The following is a 6,167-nucleotide window of genomic DNA, read 5'->3' as shown; positions in this document are numbered from 1 at the left end:
CACCACCCTTATGGCGAAAGTGAAGAGGAACCAAAGAGCCTCTTGATGAAAGTGAAAGAGGAAAGTGAAAAAGTTGGCTTAAAGCTCAACATTCAGAAAACGAAGATCATGGCACCTGGTCCCATCACTTCATGGGAAATAGATGGGGAAATTGTGGAAACAGAGTCAGACTTTATTTTTGGGGACTCCAAAATCACTGCAGATGGTGACTGCAGCCATGAAATTAAAAGATGCTTACTCCTTGGAAGGAAAGTTATGACCAACCTAGATAGCATATTCAAAAGCAGAGACATTACTTTGCCAACAAAGGTCTGTCTAGTCAAGGCTATGGTTTTCCCAGTGGTCATGTATGGATGTGAGAGTTGGACTGTGAAGAAGGCTAAGCGCCGAAGAATTGATGGTTTTGAACTGTGTTGTTGGAGAAGACTCTTGAGAGTCCCTTGGACAGCAAGGAGATCCAACCAGTCCATCCTAAAGGAGATCAGTCCTCGGTGTTCTTTGGAAGGACTGATGCTGAAGCTGAAACACCAATACTTTGGCCACCTCGTGTGAAGAGTTGACTCATTGGAAAAGACCCTGATGTTGGGAGGGATTGGGGGCAGGAGGAGAAGGGGACGACAGAGGATAAGATGGCTGGATGGCATCACCAACTCGATGGACATGAGTTTGAGTGAACCCCGGGAGTTGGTCATGGACAGGGAGGCCTGGTGTGCTGTGATTCATGGGGTTGCAAAGAGTCGGACACTACTGAGCGGCTGAACTGAACTGATTTTATAAAGTATCTACCTTATTCCCCAGGTTTCTGTGGAACTTAGAGAGACCCTGAAACCCAGAGGGAAATAAAGCTCATACTCCTGATCCACTCCCCGTCAAAGAAAGATAATTACTTGGCTTTAAGCTCAGTCAGTAAAGAATCCACCTGCAATGTGGGGGATCTGGGTTTGATCCCTGGGTTGGGAGGATCCCCTGGAGTAGGGCATAGCAACCCGATCCAGTATTCTTGCCTGGAGAATTGCCGTGGACAGAGGAGCCTGGAGGGCTGCAGTCCATGGGGTCTCAAAGAGTCGGACATAACTGAGCAACTAAGCACACAACTTTTTATTAATTATAGTTTTCCCTAGTGAAGTTCAGTTCAGTTCAGTTCAGTTCAGTTGCTCAGTCGTGTCCGACTCTTTGCGACCCCATGAATCGCAGCATGCCAGGCCTCCCTGTCCATCACCAACTCCTGGAGTTCACTCAGACTCACATCCATCGAGTCAGTATGCCATCCAGCCATCTCATCCTCTGTCATCCCCTTCTCCTCCTGCCCCCAATCCCTCCCAGCATCAGAGTCTTTTCCAATGAGTCAACTCTTCGCATGAGGTGGACAAAGGACTGGAGTTTCAGCTTTAGCATCATTCCTTCCAAAGAAATCCCAGGGCTGATCTCCTTTAGGATGGACTGGTTGGATCTCCTTGCAGTCCAAGGGACTCTCAAGACTCTTCTCCAACACCACAGTTCAAAACCATCAATTCTTCAGCGCTCAGCCTTCTTCACAGTCCAACTCTCATACCCATACATGACCACAGGGAAAACCATAGCCTTGACTAGATGGACCTTTGTTGGCAAAGTAATGTCTCTGCTTTTGAATATGCTATCTAGGTTGGTCATAACTTTCCTTCCAAGGAGTAAGCGCCCTTTAATTTCATGGCTGCAGTCACCATCTGCAGTGATTTTGGAGCCCAAAGAAATAAAGTCTGACTCTGTTTCCACAATTTCCCCATCTATTTCCCATGAAGTGATGGGACCGGATGCCATGATCTTCGTTTTCTGAATGTTGAGCCTTAAGCCAACTTTTTAACTCTCCTCTTTCACTTTCATCAAGAGGCTTTTGAGTTCCTCTTCACGAATGATGCTAAAGGAAATGATGGTAAATGAATGGTAAAGGAATGATGCTAAAGCTGAAACTCCAGTACTTTGGCCATAAGGGTGGTGTCATCTGCATATCTGAGGTTATTGATATTTCTCCTGGCAATCTTGATTCCAGCTTGTATTTCTCCCAGCCCAGTGTTTCTCATGATGTACTCTGCATATAAGTTAAATAAGCAGGGTGACAATATACAGCCTTGACGTACTCCTTTTCCTATTTGGAACCAGTCTGTTGTTCCATGTCCAGTTCTAACTGTTGCTTCCTGACCTGCATACAAATTTCTCAAGAGGCGGGTCAGGTGGTCTGGTATTCCCATCTCTTTCAGAATGTTCCACAGTTTGTTGTGATCCACACAGTCAAAGGCTTTGGCATAGTCAATAAAGCAGAAATAGATGTTTTTTCTGGAACTCTCTTGCTTTTTCCATGATCCAGCGGATGTTGGCAGTTTGATCTCTGGTTCCTCTGCCTTTTCTAAAACCAGCTTGAACATCAGGAAGTTCACGGTTCACGTATTGCTGAAGCCTGGCTTGGAGAATTTTGAGCATTACTTTACTAGTGTGTGAGATGAGTGCAATTGTGCAGTAGTTTGAGCATTCTTTGGCATTGCCTTTCTTTGGGATTGGAATGAAAACTGACCTTTTCCAGTCCTGTGGCCACTGCTGAGTTTTCCAGATTTGCTGGCATATTGAGTGCAGCACTTTCACAGCATCATCTTCCAGGATTTGGAATAGCTCAACTGGAATTCCATCCCCTCCACCAGCTTTGTTCGTAGTGATGCTTCCTAAGGCCCGCTTGACTTCACATTCCAGGATGTCTGGCTCTAGGTCAGTGATCACACCATCGTGATTATCTGGGTCATGAAGATCTTTTTTGTACAGTTCTTCTGTGTATTCTTGCCATCTCTTCTTAATATCTTCTGCTTCTGTTAGGTCCATACGATTTCTGTCCTTTATCGAGCCCATCTTTGCATGAAATGTTCCCTTGGTATCTCTGATTTTCTTGAAGAGATCTCTAGTCTTTCCCATTCTGTTGTTTTCCTCTATTTTTTTGCATTGATGGCTGAAGAAGGCTTTCTTATCTCTTCTTGCTATTCTTTGGAACTCTGCATTCAGATGCTTATATCTTTCCTTTTCTCCTTTGCTTTTTGCTTCTCTTCTCCCCAGACAGCCATACTGCTTTTTTGCATTTCTTTTCCATGGGGATGGTCTTGATCCCTGTCTCCTGTACAATGTCACGAACCTCCATCCATAGCTCATCAGGCACTCTATCTATCAGATCTAGGCCGTTAAATCTATTTCTCACTTCCACTGTATAATCATAAGGGATTTAGGTCATACCTGAATGGTCTAGTGGTTTTCCCTACTTTCTTCAATTTAAGTCTGAATTTGGCAATAAGGAGTTCATGGTCTGAGCCACAGTCAGCTCCTGGTCTTGTTTTTGCTGACTGTATAGAGCTTCTCCATCTTTGGCTGCAAAGAATATAATCAATCTGATTTCAGTGTTGACCATCTGGTGATGTCCATGTGTAGAGTCTTCTCTTGTGTTGTTGGAAGAGGGTGTTTGTTATGACCAGTGCATTTTCTTGGCAAAACTCTGTAGTCTTTGCCCTGCTTCATTCTGTATTCCAAGGCCAAATTTGCCTGTTACTCCAGGTGTTTCTTAACTTCCTACTTTTGTATTCCAGTCCCCTATAATGAAAAGGACATCTTTTTTGGGTGTTAGTTCTAAAAGGTCTTGTAGGTCTTCATAGAACTGTTCAACTTCAGCTTCGTCAGCGCTACTGGTTGGGGCATAGACTTGGATTACTGTGATATTGAATGGTTTGCCTTGGAAATGAACAGAGATCATTCTGTCGTTTTTGAGATTGTATCCAAGTACTGCTTTTCGGACTCTTTTGTTGACCATGATGGCTACTCCATTTCTTCTGAGGGATTCCTGCCTGCAGTAGTAGATATAATGGTCATCTGAGTTAAATTCACCCATTCCAGTCCATTTGAGTTCACTGATTCCTAGAATGTCGACATTCACTCTTGCCATCTCTTGTTTGACCACTTCCAATTTGCCTTGATTCATGGACCTGACATTCCAGGTTCCTATGCAATATTGCTCTTTACAGCATCAGACCTTGCTTCTATCACCAGTCACATCCACAGGTGGGTATTCTTTCTGCTTTGGCTCCATCCCTTCATTCTTTCTGGAGTTATTTCTCCACTGATCTCCAATAGCATTTTGGGCACCTACTGACCTGGGGAGTTCCTTTCAGTCTCCTATCATTTTGCCTTTTCATACTGTTCATGGGGTTCTCAAGGCAAGAATACTGAAGTGGTTTGCCATTCCCTTCTCCAGCTGACCACATTCTGTCAGATCTCTCCACCATGACCCGCCCATCTTGGGTTGTCCCACGGGCATGGCTTAGTTTCATTGAGTTAGACAAGGCTGTGGTCCTAGTGTGATTAGATTGACTAGTTTTCTGTGAGTATGGTTTCAGTGTGTCTGCCCTCTGATGCCCTCTTGCAACACCTACCGTCTTACTTGGGTTTCTCTTACCTTGGGCGTGGGGTATCTCTTCACGGCTGCTCCAGCAAAGCCCAGCTGCTGCTCCTTACCTTGAACGAGGGGAATCTCCTCACTGCCACCCTTCCTGACCTTCAACATGGGATAGCTCCTCTAGGCCCTTCTGCGCCCGTGCAGCCAGGGCTCCTTGGACGTGGGGTTGGTCCTCCCGGTTGCCGCCCCCGGTCTCGGGGGTGGGGTTGCTCCTCCCAGCCACGGACCCTGGCCTCAGGCTTGGAGGCGTGGGGTAGCTCCTCCGGGCCGCTGCCCCTGACCTCGGACGCTGGGTATCTCCTCTCGGCCGCCCCCCCTGACCTCAGACACAGGGTAGCTCCTTTCTGCCGTTCCTGCGCCGTCGCAGCCTGGCACTCTCGGCCGCTGCCCCTGACCTCGGACTTGGGGTAACTCCTCTTGGCTGCCGTCCTTCTGGCATGGGGTCCTCCCGGCTTCTGCCCCTGACCTCCGACGTGGGGTAGCTCCTCTCGGTCGCAGCCGCCTGCGCTTAGTGCGCCGGCACCAATTTGAAACTGTTAGGTGTCGTCCAGCGGGCTCCAAAGAGCTCTGGCACCACAGTCCTTTATGTCTCAGTGCAAAGAATTCAGTGAGGGCAAAGTGGTAGATAAGAAATTATTTATTAGAATTGGATGCTTGTGAGGTTTACAAAAGGGTGGCTGAGAGATATCACGCCCGAGAACTTACTGGGCTACAGTTTTATAATCAAAGGAAAGGGGAGGGGGAGGAGAACTTTGTCTTCCTCACGTAGACGTAGTGCTTCCATCATCAGCTCCTCCAGGTTGAGTAGTGGAATTTTCTTGTCCCTACATGGTCAAGCTAGGTCCACAAATTATTGTGTGTGTGTGTGTTTTATGTGTGCAGAGATCATTAATTACTGAGCTCACTGGACAGGATGTGGTCATGCCACCATCGTTTTATTTTTGGGAGGTTTTGTTGCTAAGCAAGCTTGCTTGGTTTTGTGGTTAAGCAAACCTGTTTTCATGAGTAATCATCAAATTACAAGACTTGTAGCTCAGCTGGTAAAGAATCCCCCCTGCAATGTGGGAGACCTAGGTTCAAACCCTGGGGTTGGGAAGATCCCCTGGAGAAGGGAAAGGCTACTGACTCCAGTATTCTGACCTGGAGAATTCCATGGACTGTATAGTCCGTGGGGTCACAAAGAGTCGGACACGAATGAGCGACTTTCACTTTCACCCCCCCACACACACACACCCATTTATTTTCTACTTACAGTCCCTAGTGGGGTGACTATTTAATCACCTACATTGTCCCTTTATTCTGTCCCTATCAAATTAACTCTGTGGTTGGTTCTTATGCTATTTAATGCTCCACTTGACACTTCAGGCTCTTTGCTCTACAGGTCTCTCTAGGAGCCCACTGAAACACAAACAGTTCATCAGCTCCGAGGAATGTCTGCGGAGGAGGTGGGGATGTCACTCCATAGGAGAGTTGCCATGCCCCCCTCCAGGGGATCTTCCCAACCCAGGGATCGAACCCAGGTCTCCCACATTGCAGGCGGATTCTTTACCACCTGAGCTTAAAGCCACATAATTGCTCTTTGAAGGGGAGTGGATCAGGAGTATCAGCTTTATTTCCCTTACAGAGGTTTGGGATCCCTGTTGTCAAGTCCTCGAAAGAAATCTTTCTGAGTTAGGTCTTCATGTGCAGACTTGAGAGTTTAAGAAGGAAA

Source organism: Bubalus kerabau, chromosome 4 (assembly GCF_029407905.1).
Source record: "Bubalus kerabau isolate K-KA32 ecotype Philippines breed swamp buffalo chromosome 4, PCC_UOA_SB_1v2, whole genome shotgun sequence".
NCBI lineage: Eukaryota > Metazoa > Chordata > Mammalia > Artiodactyla > Bovidae > Bubalus > Bubalus kerabau.
Note: the sequence above shows the minus strand (reverse complement) of the source record.